General features: G+C 46.9%; 1 protein-coding gene across 5 annotated transcripts in view; it reads left to right on the top strand.

The window, feature by feature from the left end:
* MICAL2 (microtubule associated monooxygenase, calponin and LIM domain containing 2) overlaps positions 1-23,051 on the top strand; it is a 198,102-nt gene that overhangs the window by 20,858 nt on the left and 154,193 nt on the right. For 4 of the 5 annotated variants that reach the window (XM_016135436.2, XM_016135437.2, XM_016135438.2 and 1 more), the window contains exon 2: positions 6,152-6,222. The gene's annotated coding sequence lies outside the window, so the exon portion shown is untranslated. Of the gene's footprint in view, positions 1-6,151; positions 6,227-23,051 lie in introns of all 5 variants that reach the window. The other variant, XM_036221339.1, reaches the window with a different exon arrangement.

Here is a 23,051-nt window from a genome sequence, read left to right on the forward strand (position 1 = left end):
CTTAGCGAATAGTCTTTCTTTGTTGATTTTAGGCGAACCAAGTTGTAAGGGAATCGGGGAAGCAGAAAATGGGACCCCTTGAGCATTCCATCCCCTTTCAGATTTCAAGCTGATCCGGCTTGCCTATGGATCCCTGGCAGAGTACTGCGCACAACTCCAACCCCAGGCAGTGCTGGGCAGCATGGCACCAGCATTGCACCCAGCCAGGGAGCATGAAGCCAGATCGTGCCCGGAGGGGAAATCAGCCAGGTCCTCTCTCCCTCTCTCTCCGTGTGTGTGTGTGTGTCTGTCTGTCTGTGTGTCTGTGTGTCTTTGAGTCTGTCTCTGTCTCCCCCTCTCTTTCATTTCAGAGCATAAAGCTATGAAAAAAAAAAAAAAAGTAAGGGAAATACCTACCTGGACAATCCCCCATGACTGGGGCAGCCACCGCTGAACCTGGTTGGTGGGAAACAAAGAGAAAAGCCACGAATTGGCCGGCAAGCTCTGGGTAGTGTGTGGCATTGTGTGTGTCCTGTGGGGTCAGTGAGGAGCTTACTGAACTTCCCCAGGACCACAGGAACAGCCCACTCCCTGCCAAAGGTGGCTGCTCTTGACATTGTGGTCAGGATGATTTCACATTGTTTCAGATCACGATTTCTCCATCAAATGTTGGAAGCTGCCACTTCCTTCTCCGGCTGAGTCTTCTCTTGTACCAGCTCAGGTGTGTGTCTGCAGAGTCCTTACCACACCGGTTATTTAGTTTATGCCTGTGCAGACCTTAATGTGGATTCCCAGGGACCCGTGTGTACTCATATATTCACCCCATGCTAATGTTGCAGGAGACGGGGAGGCACCAGTATCGTTTGGTTCTTTGTTTTTGTTACCAGGCCAGGGGGTTATTTTTGTTTCTGTTTCTCTAAGACCCTTTAAAACAGCGGTCTCCAACGTTTTTAGCACCAAAGACCAGTGCTCCTATGAGAATCTAATGCCTGATGATCTGAGGCGGAGCTGAGGCAGCGATGCTAGTGCTGGGGAGCTGGGGAGCGGCTGCAAATACAGACGAAGCTTTGCTCAATCACCTGCCGCTCACCTCCTGCTGCGTGGCCCAGACAGGACCCCTACTTTAAAATACATCTGAAGGTGGAATTGCTTTTCCTTGAGGGAATTGAGAGGGTGCTATTAGAAGGCCTGAAGGTACAAGAATAGACTATATTTGGGTGCTGGCCCGATAGGTGGCTAGAAAATGAGACAAAGCAAAGATAACATAGTTTAGCACACTGCTATGTGTCGTGCATTATGGTTATACCTGTTAAGTGAGAATCTCTTGGGAAAGGTGTCTGAGAAATAAGCAAAAACAAACAAACAAAAAACTCTCCATAGGGTTCGGATAGGCATATCTCAGTTAAAATCTATAATAAGTGTCATATCATTAATATTGCACTGATACTCTTGGAGATTAAAATAACCAATGTTCAGAGAAGGAAACATGCTCAAGGATGTACCAAGGTATCCACGATGCTGCCTGTCCCTTCTTCTGGAGGCTGCTTCTGGGTGGGGTGGAGACCCAGTTGTAAATCAGGGGGCAGTTGTATGTCCCCATCTCCCTTGGGCAGGTCTGAGCACAGGTGTGAGTGACAGCAGACATACCTGTGTGAGGAGGCAGCCTCAGGCTAGGATCAGAGTGTGCTGGGGAGGCAGCATGACAGGCGGACCAGGTATCGGTTACTAGCGGTGTGACCTCGGCAAATTATTGAACTCTCTGAGCCTCAGTTTCCTCACCTGGAAAATAGGTTGGATGAGCACCCAGCTCCTAGGGCCGCGGTGAAGGTCAGATGCGAGCATACTAGTGAAAGAGTCTGACATACGTTTAAGGGCTCAGACAAGGCAATTTCTCTTCCCTTACGCACCCTCCTTCCTCCTCTAAATAGAGTTGTTTCAAGCAGCTGCCAGGATTTTTTCCTCTGCCACTGTGAAGTTATTAAAAATCAGCTCCAGTCTCCCTTCTCTTCTTCCCCTTCCCTAATGCTCATGGCAATGCAGACCCATGTCTGAGGCTGGGTTCCCAGCCAGGGACCACAGGACTGGCTGTCGAGTTTTGGTTCCAGCATCTTCCTCTCCCAAGAAGGTCGTTGGTCCAGGGACTTGCAGTGGCCTCTTCTTACTTCAGTTTGTAAAACACCTTGCTGTGCGTGTTTGCCTTTCCCTGGCTGCCTGGGTCTCACTGAGTATGCAGGCTAGCTTTCCTTGCCGGGTGGGACTTTGTGATGATAAAGTAGCAATCGTTGAGTGCTGCTGTTGGTTGGAACTCTTTTGGTTTCGAGTGACAGGAATCCAACTTGAATGAGCTTAAGCAAAAAATGGGATACCTCGGAAGGTTCTAGGGGAGGCTCAGAGACTCAAAGGAGGAGCTGTGGAATCCAGCCCCAGGAAGAGAGCAGGTGACCTCGGCGTCCTTGGACCAGCACCCCTGCTTAGCGGCCCATGGATGCAGACAGCTCCCAGCTGACCTCATACAGCCCTCCACCCATCTCAGGAGAACTAGGTCTCCCCTAAGATTTTTCAGTTTAGAACTTGGTGCAGCTTGGAGCATGTGCACACTGTTTATATCCAGAAATGTGGCTAAGGAGGAGAGACACTCTGATGAACCTATCTTGAGTCCCATGCCCACCTTTTCATCACGGAAGTAGAAGATGGGAGTAGAAGATGGGGTGGAATCTGTTATTAGAACAAAGGGAGAAAGACACTAGTAGTATTAATAAGTAAGAGTAATACTTTTATTGAGCGCTTTCTTTGTGCCAGACATTTTTCTAAGTCTTTACCTATGCAAGTCATTTCATCTTCACCATCAACCCCATTTTACGTACCAGGAAACTAAGGCACAGAGAGGTTAAGCAATTTGCCCGAGGTCACATAGCCAAGCTAGCAGGAGAGCTGGGATCGAACCCAAGGAGAGAACTCCAGATATACTCTTAACCATCCATTCTGGCGTGGACAATAACAACAGATGTCAGCTCCAAGAACTTACTCCGAACGATACACACTGGGCTATGGCCTTTACAGCATTATCTTATTTCCATCTTCAGAACAGCCCTGTGGGGTAGGCACTAACATTATCCCTATTTTTAGATAAGAAACAAACAGGCTCATGGAAATTAGGTGACTTGCCTGGGGTCACCTGACTCATGTAAAATGACAGAGCTAGGATAGGAAACCAGGTTCGCCTGATTCCAGGGCCTGAGTTCAGGATCAGTTCTCTGAACAGCCTTTGCATTCAGATACTTTTCTTTTTCTATCAGAAGCTCCCTTAGTTATTGGGACAAAGAACAGACCTGGCTCAGTATCTGAGCCTTCACCCTTTGTCTGGAGCTTGGGGCATGGAGACCCCTGCTCCGTGCACACTGCTGAGGGACCAGCTTTGTGGTTCTCAGCTGGTCTTGGTGTGTCTCACACTAGCTCACCAAAGGGACGTGAATAAGCTCTCACTGTGTCTAAACTCTAGATTTCGTCATTCCTCCACTCATCAAATGTTGATGGAGTGCCCACTGGTGCCAAGCCCTGTTCCAAGTGCTTGGGGTCTCTTAGTAAAGACCTCATCTCTATGGAGCTATACTTGGAGAACAGCAGAGAGGAAAGTCCCTGAGTTATTTTCATGTTTCTCGGGATTCCCTGAAGCCACTCGGGCTCATAGGAAACCTTTCCTGCATTGCCCAAGTCAGGCCCGCAAGGGCCTGGAGACCTCATGCTTTTTTTTGTTTAGAACTGACATGATGGCAAAGTCCAAGAGGAGACTTGTTTTTTCGTTCTGATTAATTACAAAGGGAAACATTGTATCAGGGAGTGAGCATGGGCATGGACTCAGGCCAGATTGGCTGTGAGTCCCAGGCTTCTGTGGCTAATGCTGATTGAGTCTCCAGGCAAGGAGCCCTTGGCTGTACCATGCCTCAGTTTTCTTCCTCTGTGACGTGACTATACTGCCTGCCTCATGGGGTTGCTGGGAAGATTATCTGAGATAGCTCATGCAAACCACCCATCACAATGCCTGCACATAGATTAATTCCTCTCCTTCCTTTAAAGGACTGACTAGTTTTATAGGTGTTTCTACAAGTCAGACCCGTGGAAGGGGGCAACAAGAAGGGATCCTTGGTGAGGAAATCACAAATTAGGTCACGCTTTTCATTTTACCGATAGCCATGGAGACAAAGTATGTCTAGGCACTAACAGTGGCCGTTCCATGCGTGGCCAGTGCTCAGTACACAGTAGCTTCTTTCCCATGAATAGTCTGAGAATGCTGAACAGTGAGTCCCACCCCCCAGGGCTCTAAACGCAGGTCTTTGTGTGTTAGAGAGAACAGTTGTGTGTTTATGTGGGCAGGTGGGCCTACTGCCCTGCTGAGGCAGAGCGTGTGTGTCCAAGGGGTATAGGTATTCCCTCTAGGCTCCTCTAGGGGAGGGATGGTTCTGGGCCCTAGGACCCTCTGGTTTAGTGGAGCTCAAAGTTGGTCAGACAGAGGGTATGAGTTGGTTTTTGGAGTGGCTGAATCACAGTATTTCCAGGCCTATGTGGGAATCTGACTGGAGGTCAACCCTTGTAGATTGGTCCAGAAATGGCCACCTGCATCCACCATATAGACAACTCAAGCAGAGCCAGCATTTCCTTGCTGCGGGTCTCAGCAATGTCCCCAGGAGGTTAGGGGCATGGTACAGCCAAGTGCTCCTTGCCTAGAGACCTTGGGAGCATAGGGAGGTTCCTAGTTCTCAAACCTGGTTAAACCAACGATAGAGTTCTAGGCCAGGATGTCCAGCATCCCCATCCACTGTATCCAGAAGCTTCTTTTGAGAAGCAGGGACAGATAAGTGGAGGCTTCCAACCTCTCCGTCTTTTGGCTCTAGACTACACAGGGCCTATATAGCTCAGGCTGATAGAATGTAACCAAGGCAGGCCAGCCTGTTTGTCAGCTGCCACGGGCTGGAAAGGCGTGGCTTGATAATGATGATGATGACAGAGATGATGGCAGCTCCTGGCCAGGTGGCTGCCCTCAGAGCCTGCCAGGCAGCTCACGGGGTGCCCGAGCCCATCAGAGCGCTAGAATACCTCGCACCTCAGTGTGGTGGGATAGCCATGAGCATGGGTCAACCAGACCCAGGCTCCAATCCCGCCATGCTACGGAGCCTTGGCACATGCGTTCTGCTCTCCGAGCCTCCGTTCCTGTCTGTGGGAGCCATGGAGACAAAGTACGTCTAGGCTCTAACAGTGGCCGTTCCATGCGTGGCCAGGGCTCAGTACACAGTAGCTTCTCCTCTACGAATAGTCTGAGAATTCTGAACAGTGAGTCCCATCCCCCAGGGCTCTCTCTACACGCAGGTCTTTGTGTGTTAGAGAGAACAGTTGTGTGTTTATGTGGGCAAGTGGGCCTACTGCCCTGCTGAGGCAGAGCGTGTGTGTCCAAGGGGAATGGGTATTGCCTCTTGCAGATCTCAAATTCTACATCTATGTTAGTTTTGTCTTCTCGAGGCTACCTCTTAGAAATTTAGAATTGGGAAAGTAAATCCTTAGAAATGCCTTGTAACTCAGGGCTCCATTTTCTAAACAGGTGTAGAGGCGCTTTCTGCAGAGGTAGTAGGATATAACCAAATGATTTGGGTGGTCATCGGAAGTCAAAATACTAATTTGTTTAGGAAACTCAGCCACAATCAAATGATCCACTTTGATAACTTCCTTTTTTTTTTTTTTTTTTTTTTTTTTTTTGCGTTCGAGACCTTTCCCCCTTAGGAAATGTGACAAATTTCATCTTTGTGACTTGTTATGAGATTTTTACACCAGCTTAATTTACCACATCCTAAGCTTAGAAATTCTGGCATTTTTTGTTGTTGTTTCTAATAAAGTATCTAAAACATTTTTTCCAGATCCATCTTACTTTCTCCGCAAGCCTTTGTGTAGAGGTTTGATAAGCCCTTAGGGAACCCAGACAGTGGCAGACAATAGAATTTATTTGACCATCTCAGTTCCTTTCTTCACACAGAGGAGCACAGGGAGAAATTCTCTGTTTATTTCTTCCCACTGGGTAAAGGGGCAAAGGGCACAGGCACGTGGGCCCTCTTGGCAGGGAGAAGATACGAGGCTGCCGGGTAAGATAAAGTAACTGACATTCATCGTTGGGCTTTTGTTTTTAAAGGAACATGGCAATCTGTGCGAGGCTCGTCCTGGAAGGAGGTGACTTTAGTCACTGCGATGCCTAAGAATCAAGTGAGTAAGTCACAGTGGTGGATCTCTTTTATGCCATTGAGTCATTCTTGGGGTGGGTGGGGGGGGGGTTGGCTTCAGACTTTGGAAAATGTAAGGGCGCTTGTACTCTTTCTTCAAGCCCGAGTGAATGCATGCCCGTTTAGAGACTCGATGGCTAGTGAAAGCCCTCTGTCTTTGCTACCCACTTCGCACAGCCCTCCCTGGTTGTCAGAGGAGGGAGGGAGGCAGGAATAGAGATCGAGATTTGTTTAGGGACATGAAAGACCAGACTAACTCAGTGCTCTTCGGATGGGTGGGATCTCTGTCCCCTGTTCCTCTAAGACCAGCAGCCCAGCCATCTTGACTCCGGTCCCGGCTCTGATGATGTTTTAGTCTCCTGCTGGCCTCGATCTGTGCCAAGGCAAGAATCTGGCTGGGCAGCTTCTGTAGGGAGTGACTTCAGAGCACTGTAGCCCATTTGTCCAAGATGTGAAAATGTGATTGCAGCATCTTTCTCTGCTTGGGTTTCATTCTGATGAGAACAAACCTGTTTACATCTTCCCGTAGATTCAGCAGATCCTTGGAGGCTTAGGGTAGAGAAGGCTAAGTTATAGGTAGTAGTGACTTGTTTTTGCACAGTCACCCTCATGAACTATTGTGAAGAGATCTTCCTTGAATACCTGTCTGACAGTCACTCTGCTGTTGGCCTTCCAGGCTCCCTCTAGTTGATCTCAGATTCATATCCCAGCGTGTTTGCTGCCTCCCCTCCATGTCCAGGCTCCAGTCCTCAGCTCCGGGAACAGCTTTATGTCTGAGCCATACTGTGCCCTCTGAGACGCTTCCCTCACTTCCCCGGGCAAAGTTGGCACTTCCTCCTCCTCTACGCTCCCATAGCACTTTGTTCAGACCTCTTACACAGAGCTGGCTGAATTAGGGTTTGTTCACTTGTCTGTCTCACCCGCCAGCTGTGGGAGCCTCGAGGGCAAGCACCTGTCCTCCAACCTTCCTGTCTGAGACGGGCAGCGCCATCGGGGCGGCACAGGACCGGGCACATGGCAGTGGATCAACAGCTGTTTTTTGACTCGAGTACAAACCCCGGGTTTATTCAGGGCTTATGGCTCAAAAAGTTCTATCTCAGTGTCTTATGGGAACTTTGCACCCTGGAAGGGGTGGTCACATTATTCTCACTTATTTTATAGACATAAAAACTGAGATCTGAGCCGTCAGCTAAGTTGTACCAGGCTGTAGTCTAATAAGGACCAGGACCCATACCTCCTGTGGCCAAGGCTAGTCTGGTTTCTGTAATACCAAATTTTATAATTAGAGAGAACCTAAGAGATAATTTAGAGCAAACCCTTCATTACCAGTTAGGGAAACTGAGACCTGGCCTGAAGATACTTTTTCAAGATTACATAGCTAACTGATGCCAAATGGAGAATTGGAGCACAGGCCCTGGACTTCCTGTCTAGCATTTTTTTTTCACTCCTCCTCCCCATCCTCTGCCTCCCTGGCCCTGCCCTCCAAGAGCTTCCCTTCTGAGGCAGAGCCTTGGTGGAGGGAGGAGGGAGAGCAGAGGGTGAGGGGAGCACCTCGGGCACAACCCAAGTGGCCGGAGCATGGTGGCAGGCAGCAGGCAGGCACATCTGGGCATTTAGGGACTGGTCTGGTGGGCACTGGGGATCCACGGTGGGTGAGGAGTCCGCGTTGAGAGTCTTGACCAACAGAATGAGAAGGGTTGACTGGACCAAGAAGAAAGGAGTGTGTCCATGGAGGAGGGTCAGGCAACCGACAGTGAATCCCATCATGGTCTCCAGTGTTTATAGGGAGGAAAATGTGTGCATTTCCTACTGGCTTATCCCTATTGTACTCAAGGGGATTTTTGTTGTGTTTTTTCTTATTGACCATACTTCCAGTTGGTTTTTTAAGCCCATTCGAATCTTGGGGCTCTCCTGGTCCTTCACTCATTCCAGGCTGCATACAGGGCCAGGTGGGTGCTGGTCACTCATTCCATTGTTACTCTGAAGCTTCTTGGGAATCCAGACGGAGGGGCTGGGACTGACCGCAGGCTCCATCTCCACTGGCAGGTTGAAACATACAATTTGCACAAATTACAGAGAATGTGATGTTTGCCAAATAGGTACCTTGGATTATTTTTCTAAATACAGCCAGGTTATAAACTTCTCTAGGGCAGGGAAAATGTGCAGTGTTACAGCATTATTGTTCACATCTTATGTTTATATTGCAATTTACATTTATAAAGATCGTTTCATCTTCATAATAAGGCAGGTGGATTTACTCCCATTTTACAGATGAGAAATTTGACTTAGGCTGTAACCTGCCCAGGTAATGTAGCTGCCTGAGGGCTGAGCTGGGTCATAGCCCAGGTCTCTTGTTTATAAATTCTGTGATCTTTCTACTCTCCTACGCTTCAACCGTATGTAAATCCTGTAGGACTTGGGACATACGAGGAGCTCAGTAAACATTTGTTAAATGAGTGAACTTTGGCTGTTCTAGTTGCCTTTTTTTTTTTTTTTTGGCCATACTTAAACCATAAAATTATCTTCTTTGGCAGCAAGGGGACACTATGTGAAGTATTTGAATTTCTTGCCATGATAAGGAGCTGATGAGCTCTCCTCTCACCTAGCCTCACCTCTGGGAACTGGGTCATGCACACTAAATAATTAATTCCTTAAGCCTTTTACTTAGAGCTTCCTGCTCCTGATGCTGAGATGATCTCTCCAACACTGATCTTTGAAAGGTCTCTGGTAGAGGCAAAGCTGATTGCTTGTTGTCATAACCTTCAGATGACCCATCTAACTGCCCACGATGGATACTCTTGGCCTAATTCGGTCAGACATCCAGCGGGTTAATTCGATCCCCTTTTGCCACTCTTCCCCACCAGCCTCTTTCAGATGAAGGAAGAGAGTCATTGTGGGTTATCTTAGATATTTAGGGTTTGGGAAGGACAGAAAGCCCACCCCTCCCTTCTTACTGACCTCTTCCCCAAGATTTTGTGGTGAGGGCTAGAGAAAGAATAAGTGCACCATGCATGGGATGTAGGAGGCACTTATTGAAATATCTGCTAGGCCTGTTCTTTCCCTAAGTGATACTTGGGCCATGTTGCTTAGAGTCTGCTGGGGATTCAGCTGGTGTCATTAGAGCAACCTAATTAGGTTCTTGGGTCAACAAAGTGAAAAAAGAGTCGGCTGGGACCAAAGGCCCACCACGTTCCAGTATTGATTGTTCACAGTTTAGCTGTATGGCCTTGGGCCAGTCGCAGAGCTTTAGCAGCCCTCAGACTTCTTATTAAGGAAATAAGAGGGGCATAGAGGGTTGTGGTATCTTAAAGCAACCTCTTAGACATCTGTGGTTCTCAGTGCCAACTCTGTCTGCCCTCATGATTAGCACTGCCCTCTCTTCCAGGTCACCTCCCCCTCACGTGGTCAGAGTTTGCTTCTGTAAGCACTTTGCTCCTGGCCTTTGTGGCTTTGCCACCTCTCCCCTGTTGCACCCTGAGATATGCCAGAGTGCTGATAAAAACTGCCCATTGCTACTTTAGTCTCCTACCAAGCAGCATGGGGACAAGTCTAATGTTTTGAAAGAGTGTTTGGGGACCTACCAGGTATAGGAGAGGAGTGGGGAAAATCCTTGAGCGGGAAGAAGCCAGTGCAGATGTTTAGGGGTTGTTGGTATCAATGTAAGAATGTTCAAACCTTTTGAGAATTATTATAAAAATCTATTTGAACCAGATAGAGGATATGCCAGGAAGCAAGATCTCAACAGAGACAAATGCTCTAAAGAAATGACAGTTTGCAGCTTCTTTGCTGCATTTAGAATTAAGGAGGGAAATAAGAAAGATTACTTGAAGGTGGGAGAGAGCAAGGGGGTTGGATTACAGGATAGTGTAAATTACGTGTTCTCTTGAGGGTGGTCACACTTTAGAAGGAGGGGTCTGAAAAGAGTCATTTTCAAAGGTGTATTAACCTGGATGCACAGAAGCAATGGGCAGGGCTCGTTTAAGGCAAAGATAAGCCTCTTACCTAAGAAGTTATATGCCTAGGGTGTGACTACTCCCCTCGACCTACCCAGTTAGGAATTTATGATCAGATCACCCTGTGAAGTTACTTTCCTCAGAACCTGTTTTTCGAATATCTTTTTCGAAAAAAGATATGTGGCCCCAAATTTATCTTCTTCCCTGGCCATACTTTGTGCTCAGGGGTGACCAGACACCCGGCTGCAATGAAGGTCATAGCACTGGTAGAAGGCTGCTCGGTGGGAGCTAAGTGATAGACAGACAACTAACACAGAAAGGGGAGAGGCTGAGGAAGGTAAATCTACAAGATTTATAATCTAAGAACATTAAACCTGGCAAGATCTTACAAATCATCTAATCTAACTCTCCTGTTTTGTGGGTAAAGAAATAGATCCCCAAACATGACTTAACCAAACCCATAAAGCAAGTTAGTGGTAGAACTGAGATGACAATCAAGTCTCCTGGTTCCCAGCCAAGGGAATTATAACTATCATATCAAATGGCTCTTTCCCCAGTGCCAAGTTGCCTCCTCACGTGGATTCAGTTATCATGCTTTCCAATCCTCTCTTTGACCCTGAACTTGATTGTCTTAGGTGTTAGCAGGGTCCCACTGCTTGTTTATTGAGGCCTAATAAAACTTGGGTGCAGCATCATGGAGAGGTTGAGGCTTCTCATGTGCAGGCTGTTTGACTTGCACGTAGTGACTTAACACTGTTGAGTCAGCATTATTCTGTTTTATGGTATGTCTTGGGGTGAAAGATTAATTCAAGACAGGAAATGAAGGATACAATGGCCCAGCCTTTGTTGCTAAACAGGCCTCATTCTGAGACTCTCAAGCTAAGGGCAAGGATTGAGTGCAGCCTTCACTGTCTCTTGATTTGAGAGAGGGCTCTTTGGGGTTAGAGGCGGGCCATCCCATCACTGCGTGGAAGGCATGTGAACCAGATGGAAGCCATTCACTTTTTTTCCTTAGAGCTCCATTTGGCCCAGCATTTCCTACGGAGCTCAGGGAAATGTATCTTGAGCTCTTCCCATTGGGCAGGTACTGGGTTTACATATTTTGCCTCATTTGTTTCTCACGGCAGCCCTCTGAGAGGTGGGCATAGCTATTTATTGTATTGAGGAGAAAACTAAAGCAGATACAGGTTAAATAACTTGTCCATGTCCCACAAGATGCAGGGTGTCTGACTTCCAAGCCTCTTCTCATGCCACATTTCACACAGAGAAGGGAGAGCTGGGCCTAAGTGGGCCGGGTATTGATTAAGGCATTATTGATTAAGCCAGGCCCTGGGCTTGGGTGCGGGAATGCAAAAGTGAAAAAGTTGTAGTTCCTTAGCTCCTTTATTCCCAGGAGTTTGTGGCTTGGCCTGGCTCCAGGACAGATGTGTGCAAGTCACAGTCATTGTTCTAAGCATTGTCATAGGGAGAAACAGCAAGTGCTCTGGAAGCAGGGAACACTGCACCAAGCAGGTGCTGTGGTGCTCAGGTATTGAAGGATTAACAAGAGATTGCTAAGCAGAGAAGGAAGCAGAGGGTTTTTCAAGTAAAAGACACGATGGTATGAAAAGGCTCGTTTAGGCATTTGGAAGTAACGAGGGGTTATGTATGTGTTTTCCTCGTAGCAGAGGGTAGAAGAAGTGGATGGAGCATTCAGCTGAGAGAGAAGCTGCGCAGGAGGAAGGGGGATTTGGAGCCTGACTGTCAGAGGCTTTGTATAAAGCTAATTATGTATGTAACAGTCTTTGAAAGAAACATCAGTAGAGACCAGCAAAGATCCTCCAGACAGAATGCTCCAGGCACCTGGAGTATCTTTCCCTGTAGAGATGTGGGTGGGGCTCGTTTTCAGACAGTTCCTGTTCGTTTTCTACTTCTTGTGCCTTGCGTACCAGTAAAAGTGTTTATGGATGGGGCCGAGGCACCAGGGTGGGACAGACCGCATTGCCAGTTCATATTTAAAATGTCTCAGATTCCTCTTGCCAAATAAGCCGATAGCAAACACCCTTGTGAGTTCATGTGCAGACCGTTCCTCCAGGGAGAGTTTTGTGTTCCAGACAGGGACACACAATAATTCTGTAGAAGCCAAGGGTGTGGGGGAAGAAGGCTACTTAAAAATAAAGACCAATGAGAAAACAGCTGTTTTTAAGGATATTTGCAAGGCAAAAGTATCGAGGAGGTAGATTATTTGCCACAAGGATAAGCCAGAATCTTTAAAAATATCAAGTCTTTAGAGTGGGGAAAGTAATGAAGAAAGAGAGAGGCCTCTACCACCCCCCACCCCCACCCCCACCCGACCCCAGGAACTTTCGTCTTTCTCCTTTGGAATGACTTCCTTGCTGAAATCTGCCCCAGGAAATCAGTTTTGGAAACTGAGCTTTGAGCTTGACTTGTCTTTCCTGGAGAGAACAAAAACCAGGAGAGCGATTTAGAGTCAAGGGTTTTCTTGGTCTCGTATCACAGTCCATCTCTCGTCGTCCCTGAATTTTATTTCTTTATAAGAGATAAAGACAAAGATAAGGAGAAAATCCTTTTGGGGACAGCTCTTGTTTATTTTCATGAATGTGTTTTTCAGAATATTAGCCCAAACACGTGGAGGACAGTCCAGCATCTTCATTCAGCCAACACAAGTTTATTACGTAGGGATGGTGGGAGACTGTCTCCCTAACCTCCACAGAAAGTTCACCAGCTTGGTCACACCTTCTACTGCCCTCTCCTCTGGGGCTGCAGTCTGTTGGGAGTTTGGGTCCATTTTGATTCACTGAATGGGGAAACGGAAAGGCAGTCACTGGTCTTGAAGTGCTTGTTCAAGCATCTCTGAGCTCACAGGAACATGGCCTTTGAGTGTCACCTGGAGAACTAGGCATCCTCGTCCTCAGACCTCCACTGCCCTCCCACACAGGTCCACACTGCCCTCAGTGTCAGCCTCATGGCCATTACCGATAGGCAGTGTGACAGGACTGTCCACCCCCGGTGCTTGTGCGCCAGTCCTGGAATGTGAAGTGCAACCTGTCAAGCCAACAGTCTCCTCAGAAATGAGTTCAGCAGCTGAGTGTATTTTAGGTACCGGTTCTCCCATGTCTTATCAGAGAGGCTTTTCTGTATTTACTGTCTGGAATTTTAATTGGTTTCATAGAGCTTTGGGGAAAGTAGTTCCAGGAGACGTCAGTTCCTCTGCACAATAAAGAAGTGGCCCAAACTGTCTTTTTCTCTCACTTCTGTTCAGACCTCTGAACTACCTCCAGGTATCAACATATTCGGTATAGACACCCTCCAGCGGGTCCTGGTGAAGTGAAACATGCTTTCTCAGAGCTGTTTCCCTTAATCTCTGGCCTGGTCACTTCCAAGTTGTATCTGATAACCATTAAGCTGTGTTCATTTAGCACATGACACATGGTAATCAGTATCTGGGGGATGAATATATGAACAAATAACCTGCAAGCAAATCCTTCCATTTTATAGCAAAAGCAAATGGAAGTGAACAAGTCTCAGGCTGAGCTGCCTGCAAGCTGTCCAGCACCCAACATGCACCCCAGGAAAGACGCCTCTGGCTCTTGGTGCAAAGGGAGTTGCAAAACTCCCATATGTGGTGCTGTGGGCCTGGAGGGAGGGCCATAGGATCTATGATCCACATCCAGAAATTCTCCTCATCAAGACTTTGGGTCCTGGTTAGGGGCTTTAAAGAAATATACAAACAAACAAACAAACAAATAACAATAACATCAGCAAACTGCTGGGAATGTTGCCCCAGCGAAAGCAGGGTAGAGTCCATTCTGCTGTTCCTCTCAGCTTGCCCCACCCACCCCCTCTCGGCTGAATGTCCTATGCTTGGACATGTCTCCCAGGAACCTCCAGATGGTTGTCCTTGCTTTGCCATGTCACTTCTCAGTAGCGTAGGGGATTTTAAATCGAAATGATAGATCCTGGCTTCTTGGGTATGTCGACACATTGGTAGGCTTTGAACAGCCCATGACGCTTCTCTGACTCAGGCAGGGTTTACCTGCTCATGCAGGTGCACACACCTGCTCATAAAGGCAGTTTACACGCTCTTGGGTGGAGGCTGGATTGAAGGGCATGGCCGGCTGGACTGCTGGCTGGATGGGGGTCCCTTAATGGAAGGAATGGATAAGCATCACCCCTTCGCCTGCCCTGGGGACCTCCACACAGAGGCCATCTGACTGCTGAGATCCAGAGAGGTATTACTTACATCGCTAATAACATTAAACAACAATGACATATAAACAACAAAGCCTGTGTAATTGCATGTCGGGGAACTAATCCTGAAATTAAAGGTCTGTAATTCAAAGGAAAATTTAGAAGTCTTAAGTAAACTCTAGAAGTGGTACAACATAAGTTGTTCCATCCCTCATGAAACAGGTTTTCACTAATAAACATTCATTCAACCAACTCACATTAACTACCTACTAGGAGCAGACATCACACTGGCGCTGAAATTACAAAGATAAAAATCATTAGACAGCTCGTTAATGGGTAAATTAGTAAAAAAGGGACATAGTTCATAAAGTGGAATTATTTGAATTTTAAATATTGATTAAATACCAAATGCCCATGCAGAACTGAGCTGAGTACTCCAGGAAATAGAAAGAAACAAAAGACACTAGGCTTTCCCTCAAGAAGTTTATATATTAGTTGTCCAGACAAGATTGATGTACAAAAAATGCTTGAGTTCGAGGCTAAATGAAGCATCAAATACTGTGATCTATGCACCGTATGACTTCGGTGTTATAACTCTTGGTCTCCCTACTAGATGCCAGTTTCTCAGAACCTGGGAGAGACGGTGCTTGTTCACCTGGTACCTACAGTGCCACACAAGATCCCGGGCCTAATGTAGGTCCTCAGTAAATAGAATGAATGGAATTGAATGTGAGTAGTGATTCCCAAATCTAGCTAGTCCACAGGATTCCCCCTCAGACCTCAGGCTGCAGAGATTCTCTTTGGGAGTGGGCCCAGGATGCGCCATTTTGGACAATTCCTGGTGAATCTGCTGTGGAGCCAGATTTGGTGACCCCTGGCATAGACTCCAGGAGTTAGAAGGATACATGGGGGAAAAAATATCACTAAGGGCTGGGGAAGCTTTGCATCTGAAAACTCCAGCCTATTCCCTAAGATGCAGCTCTGGTGCCACTTCTTTTGTGAGCTTTTCTCCTGGACGTCCGTCATATCGTCTCCTGTCTCCGCGCCCACACATCTTGGTCCCCACCTCTACTTCAGCTCTTATCAAAAATTGTTAGTTTGAATTCGATTGCTTGAATAGACTGTGATGCTCATATGTGAGACAGCACATAGTAGGTCTTCGGTTAGTACCATGGGGCCTGACTTTGCTTCAGAGGATGGGTAAGATTAGAGTAGGGTGGGAGGAGGAAGGCAAAGATCAGACATAAAGGATTGGAGGGGCAGCCCCAGGGGAGCCCTGATATCTTGGGGAATTGAACCTAGTGAGGAAACAAGAGCTGCGTTGGGGGTACTGATGAGCCCAATAAAGGAGTCTGGACTTATACCGCGGGGCCTAGACATCCCTGAGGGCTTTGTGAGCAGGAAGGAGGTAGTGCCCAAGAGGTGGGAAGGGGAGGATGGAAGACTAGTGAGGAGGCTCCTGCAGTGACTCTGGTGGTGTTTGGACACAGAGGGCAGTCACAATTCAAGCCACCACAGAGCCTGAATTTTGTACTATTCTTGAATAGATTATTGAACATCTACCATTGCCAGAGGCACAGATGCCAGGCCCTGGGACATGCAACCTCTAGCATCAGAGAGCTCATAGTCTGGTGGGGCAGGCAGACCTACAAGTAGATAAAACCAATAGTATGTATGAACCTACCGTCGGATGCTCCACAGAGTACGGCGTGAACAAAGGAGGTGAAGGGAGGCCAAGGCGTGGCTTTAAAGAGGACAGTGCAGCCAAAAGTGCTGCCCAGCCAGGCGTCATTGCACTTCATCCCCATGTAACCCAGCGGAGTCAGCACTATTATTATCCCCATTTTATGGATGAAGAAACTGAGGTTCAAAGAGGTTAAGCAACTCGTCCAGGCTCACACACCGAATAAGTAGCAGGTGAGGTTTGCAACCAGCCTGCTTGACTCCAGAGGCCAAACTTGGACCCCCGACACCTGCTGCCTTTGATATTCAGCTGACTGGTATTTCACCAAGTGAACAGAGTCTAGATGGGCATTTTAGATGGAGGAACCCATGTAAGCAAAGGCACAGGGAGGGAGGCATGAAAGAGTTCAGTTTATCAGGGAGCTGAAGCTGGCTCAATAAGTCTATGGTAGGAGGAGGTGGGGAAGTGATGGGAAGGCAGGCTGGAGAGCAGGCAAGGGGAGAATCACGGTATTGTTTGCTTTACCAAGATGTTTGGACTTAACCCTGAAGATGGTCCGGGAGCTGTTGAAGGATTTGAAATAGAAGTGGAACCTGACCAAGTATGCATTTTTGATATAAAGCTTCTCTGGCGGCAGTATGAGAAATAGGCTGCTGGATTGGAGGGAGGTGATCTGGAAGCAGAGAAGGCATTTATGAGGGGATTCCGAGAGTGGCAGGTAAGAGCAGGAAGGAAGGACCGCACGGGAGGCAGTCGATGGGGCTATGTGAGGACTTGGCCACTGGCTGGCTCTGTGAGATGAGGGAAAGGGGGCAGAGAAGATGACTCCCAGGATTTGGTCACCGAGGTGGGGATGAGGGGGAAGAACAGGTGCGGGTGAAAGGTAAGTTCACTGCATGTGAGTTCTGTAAGAGAGTTGGAAAATATGTAACTGGCAGTTGACATAAGGACCTGTAGTGTGGCAGGGGGATCTACATCAGAGGGGTAGCTCGGTGGGTCATCGGGATGTAGACACTTGTTGAATTTTGGAGTATTTAGGTCCTTGAGAGTGAGAAGAAAGTGAGGAGAACCTTGGGACACAGCAAAAGTTCAGGAGCAGGTAGAGAGAGACAAGTTTGCCAAGATTGAAAATGGGCAGAGAGTGCGAGTGAGATAAGGTCCCGTAAGTGACGACTGGATTTAGCAGCAGAGAGAGTTGGTGGTGACCTTGGGCATGATGCCTGGGGTGGGCTGTGTGTGTGAGCGGAAATGAGATTGTGGTGGATCGAAGGGTACGTGGAGGTGAGAAAGTAGATGTCGCCAGGCTAGACTCTTCTGTTGGGAACCTAGGCTGTGAAGCGAAGGAAAGAGAGTGCCGTTTTCTCCAGTAAAGGCAAATATGGATCTAACTGGGGTTGAATTTGTGCACATTTTTGAGAATGGCGTCACATTGGTAAATTCACAAATTAGGAAAAAAATAGTTTTTTTGTTTTGTTTTTTTTTTGGTCAGGCAGTGAATCCCTGCCGCTCCAATTTTTTTTTTTTTTTTTTTTTTTTACTTGAAAAATGACATCACTTGGCACAATTCTTCAAAACGCAGGGCCTTCGGAAGACAGATTCCATGAGACAGAGCTGGGCTGTGAGCTCCCCAGGTTCATCCACTCCATGGGCGTCCCACCTCCTGAGCACAGTGCTGTGTGCAGAGCCAGCGGGCGTCATCAAGAACCCTAGTCAAGCTCACTTTGCCATGACTTCTGTGTCTCTTCCCCAGCATCTCTCTCTATCCTCCAAACTAATTGCTAGGGTTCACGTCTCTGAGGCCTAATTTCAGCAAGTCAGGAGATGTAATGCCATCCCAATACAGAGGTTCACCTGGGGAGTGACTTTAAGGGCACCCTGGGCAAAGACTTTGGTGGCAATAAGCTTTTAGCTGTCCCATGTCAGCATAAAGTAGACTAAGAAGCAAATGAGCCACCTGCCATCTATGTGAAAATATACCAGTTTCTGCCTTGGTTTGAGTTGCGATACTTTGCGGTGTTGGGAGTTGTCCCTAAGGCATTGCATGGGAACGATACTTAATGACACATCTGCAAGCCCGTGCCATTAGAGGTGCCTTCATTTAATTCTCACAGGGACTCTATGTTGTTTGTGCCTTGCTCGGGGAGTGCACAGGGACTCAAGGCCACACTTCTCCACCACACCACATGGGCTTCCAGGGACTCAGCTGGGGGATCAGCGGGCTATTGAAACCTAGTAAATACACTAGCCTACCTGTCCTAGTCTCCTGTCTTATTTCATTTTCAAATAGGGAAGGGATATGTTTATTCAACATAGGGTATGTGCGTGTGTGAGGTGCTCAAGTAGAAAGGTGAGCAGGCTTATTTCTGGAAGTCAAGCAACTTTTCCAGGATCAAGGTCCTAATGGAAGGGAAGATACAACATGACAACCGGTTGTTTGGCCCACAACAGTGGTAGTAGTGAGAGGGATGTTAATTCTTGCACAACCAACCTTCTTCTTGAGAGGGAGTACTTGCTGAAGCAGGCCAAATTTGACATACCCACCACGTTATGGTTTACTTACTACATTAGTTAAGGTGATGTTTCCTGCCTAGCAGATAAACCCTCATTTCTCAGTGACTTCACATACTTTCTCATATATATAAAGTCCAAATATTCTTGGGCTTTCTTCCAAGTGGGCTTCCAGGGGGTCTGGCTCCTTCCTTCTCGTGGCTTTGCCATCTTCAGCATGTGGTTTCAAGGCTGCGGTGCTCTGGCAGGAGTGGAAAGCGCATGGAGGGTCACCGGGGGAGGCGCTTATGGGGTGGCCCTGGAAGTGGCATAGGCTTCCGCTCCCATTCCATTACGTAGAGCCTGGTCACGTGGGATCACACAGCTTCAAGGAGGTACCCAAGAGGAACGTGCAATGCGTCGGTGATCAGCTAGCCTGTCTCTGCCATACCTACCAAAGCTTGAAAGTCACCCCTCAGCTGAGTGTTATTGGCATATTGGCCGCTGTCCTCATCTGATGTTGCATCGAGATCTGAGGACTCCAGATCCTAGCATTTTGGAGTGTAATGAAAGAAAGGGGAGTATCATGATTTAAAGGGTCTAGGCCAGAGACCATGTCCCTGATTTGGTGAGCAAGGCAGTACTTATATACCTCTTTCCACTTTTGGGGGGAGCAATATGGGTATTGTGGTTTAGCATGTGGTCCCTGAACTCTGGCTATAGGGCTTCAAGTCACAAGTTTATCATTTCTGGCTATGTGGCCTTGAACAAGTTGTTAACTTGAAGAATGAGAGTAATGATAGCATCTAACAATGCCCTGGTTTGTTACTATGATTAACTTATTTAGTAATATAAAGCTTTTTAACACATTGCTTGGAACGTCATAGATGCTCATAAAGTGTCAATAATGTTTATGTTCCTTAGAGTTGAACATCCATTTATTCATTTAGCACATAATATGTAGAGAGAACCTTGTGCCAGGAACTGGGAGTAGGAAAACAAAAAATTAATTTCAATGCAGAAGAACTTACTGTATTTGAGGTAAGTCAGGATACTGTGGGACGGATTCAACCCATTTTGGAAAGGGGTTGGGGTTAAGGAGGTGGAGAGTATCTAGAGAATAGGACTTTGAAGCAAGACCAGCCATTAGTGAGGTAGAATTTAGTCACATCCATGTGCCATGGTTAACAACAGTAACTACGGTATATAACATGTTAGACTTACTGGGTTTTTTTTTGTAATGGAGAAGCTTTTTGCCTTACAACATAATTCTCTTAACATCAAAAAGGATTCCTATGCAGTGTTCCTGAAATTGATGTTAGTCAATGAAAAATATTCCAACCCATGACTTTGAAGGACAGAAGTCTCAACTTATTTATTACACAGCCACTGTTCTCACTCATCCAAACCTGATGACATGTCCAACAGATATGGGCTAATCTGGACTTGTCCTCCAAGAGCTTTTAGGGAATCTGTCTGCCGCGGAAGAATGCTCGCTGCTCTCAGGGAGCGGCAGTCTGCTCGCAGCACTGCTCGGGGACCATGGGCGCACAGGAGTGCTCTCCCCAGACAGTGGATGGTAGGCCCTGGGAGCGAGCACCAGGAGCCTTCCCTGGGGTGTCGAAGATTTCACAGGTGCCAAGGAGAGGGGGCAGCATCGGTGCGGGGCGCCTGGGACTGGCAGAACAAGAGATAAAAATTTGGAACTTGGCACGGCTGAGCTTTCACAGGCTTCCTGGGGTCAAATGAGATTCGGAAGAAGAATGAGAGCTGCCTAGATGACTGACAAAAAAAAAAAAAGTTAAAAATTATTTCATTGAGCCAAATAAAAAACAGCAAGAACCTTTCTTTAGCCTAATGATTTATTATGCTTATTATATTTTAATTCAAAAAGTATTTTAGAAGATTAGCTTCATTGTTGATTGGTCTACGAATTGTGTATTCTGGCCTTGGACAGCTCCCACTGTTAGGTGGTGATGGTTATTCGTCATATGCATTTTATTTATTTTTTTTTGTTATGGGGAAATATACATAACATAAAATTTACTATTTTAAGCATTTTTAAGTTTAAAGTTCAGTAGCATTAAGTGCATTCACATTGTTGCGCAGCCATCACAACCGTTCATCGCTAGAACGTTTTCATCATCCCAGATTCAAAGTCTGTACCCATTAAACAATAACTTCCATTCTCCTCTTCCCCCTGGTTACCACCCATCTATTTTCTGTCTCTATGAATTCGCTTATTCTGGGCACCTTTCACCATAAGTTTTGAGTTAGGCTGGCCTTTTGAAATTGGAATTTAGAGTTCACAGTGATAAAGATGTGATAAAAGATGATTCAGGGCACATGCAGAATAGACTAAGGTTTTGTTGGTAAGATAAGCTCAATGTGTTTGTTGAGCACCTCCTGGCCCATAACCAAGTACGTAGGTTTCTTTCTTGTGGGTTCGCTGGCAACAGGTCCTGTGTGCATAGCTGGAACTCAGTCAAAGGCATCATCTTCCCCATTTCCCAGCATGCCGCCCCAGAAAGAGGCCTGCCACCCTGGGCTTGAGGACCTGTGAACCAGAGAGCAGAGCAGCCTTGGGGGCTTCATCCCTGACCTGCCGGAATGTAAGCAAATTCATTAAGTTAGCATGTGGATGGCCCTTTGCAGGATGGCCCTTTGTTTTCTGGAGAAAAGTAGCACCACAAGGGCAGTGGGGCCACATGGGGCTGAGTACTCGTTAGGCCCGAGGAAGATAAGAAACACAGAAGCTCACCTCCTATTGGCAAGACCCTCAGTCTAGTCAGGAAGGGAACACTCCTGGACTTGGAATGTGTGTATAGGAGGGGATTATAAACATTGTGCGTGTTCCTGGTAGAAATTTTGGGAAATACAGAAAAGCATAAAGCTAAAAGTAAAAATCATCTGAAATACCATCCACACACATAACCACTGCTCACATTTGGCTCGTTTCATTCACCTACAGATATTACTTTATGGACTTGGATCCTATTGAGAACCTGAAATCATATCCTGCTCTTTTCACTCTGCATTAGCGCATAAGCATTTTTCTGTGTATCAAATGTCTGTGTAAACATTGTTCAAAGGAGTGCTTAAAACTTGATTGTTTGGTTGCATCATAACTCATGAAACCACACCCTGTTGTTGACATTTGTGAACTCTCGGAGCTTGAAAGAACTTCAGAGACTACAGAACTGAGCCCATTTAATTTACCCAGTGGCTGTGGAACAGGAAGCCACATTATTTCCATCTACACAGTTCATGTTGACATGCTGATCGGTGGCTAAGCGTGTGTGGGTTTTCAAGTGAGATGGAACTGAGCATCCCCACTCACGACCGCGGGATATTGAGGTCACTGCCCTCTCTAAATCTGTCTTTTCTTTCCTCAAACAAGGATGGTTAAATGAGGTCGTGGATGTAAATGGTCTGGGACAGGGTCCTGTTCTCTGTGAGCAGCTGAGTGGTGTGGCTGTCGGTGTCCTCGTGAGGGCAGTGAGAAGGGCAAGTTTAGTCTCCTCATGCCCAGGCCAGAGTTCTGCCACCTCAAAGGCTTTGTTTCTCCAGAAGGTTCTTGAAGAGAGTCTTAGTGGTACAAATGGAGATGTGGAGCACTGGCTAGAAATCCTTATAGAAAAGTGTTTACAATATATTTGTGCATATGTCTGTATACACAGGCATATACACACATATAAGTGCATGCAAATGTATGCGCACACGTGTACATACACACTGCATGTATACATGCATATACATATTTTATATATATACATGCATGCATATTTGTGTATATACAAACATACATAATAGTAACCACATATGGTAAACTTATACTTGCATTACAGGAAAGTGAGATGGGCAAATGACTTCTTTTTTTCCTAAGGCCTTTCTTACATATGAGAGAGAGGGAAAGAGAGGGGAGGGAGAGAAAATCACCTCACCTCACGGACCTGTTGTGAGGACTTCTTGGGAGAATTCAGGTGAAAGAGCTTAGCCTGGGCTTCTGATGGCATTGGCTTCCTTCCTGACCGTGACTGGCCAGCATACAGGTCTCTGATTCACTGAAAGGTTGAGGGTGGAGGGTCATCTCAGAATCATTTACTGTGAATGATTCCATAAGGAAATGGACAGAGGTGAGGAAGTGGGAATGTGTGAGGTCACTTTAAGCCAGAGCAATGTGGTCAACTCTATTGAGAAAGAATGAGGAGAGGGCTGCGGCCAGAAGGGCAAGGGCCAAATGATCCTGGGCCCTCAGTGGAGTAGCAGCATAGAAGACCAGGGCCTGCGGTAGCCTGCACTCTCTTTCCTGAGGTCCCCACCCTAGGGCCACTATACAGAGGATGATGTCTGGGTCCTTGCTGCAGACTGGGAACCTGTTTGGGCTCTTGTAGTTAGTCTCGTGGATATTTCCATCAGCCTTTCCTTGTGGGGGCCCAGATGGTGTATGTAAGAAGACTGCATGTCTGGGTTTAGCCCACATGGAAAGGCTTCAAC

The sequence above is a fragment of the Rousettus aegyptiacus genome, unplaced genomic scaffold (genome assembly GCF_014176215.1).
Source record: "Rousettus aegyptiacus isolate mRouAeg1 unplaced genomic scaffold, mRouAeg1.p scaffold_m13_p_5, whole genome shotgun sequence".
In the NCBI taxonomy this organism is placed as follows: Eukaryota; Metazoa; Chordata; class Mammalia; order Chiroptera; family Pteropodidae; genus Rousettus; species Rousettus aegyptiacus.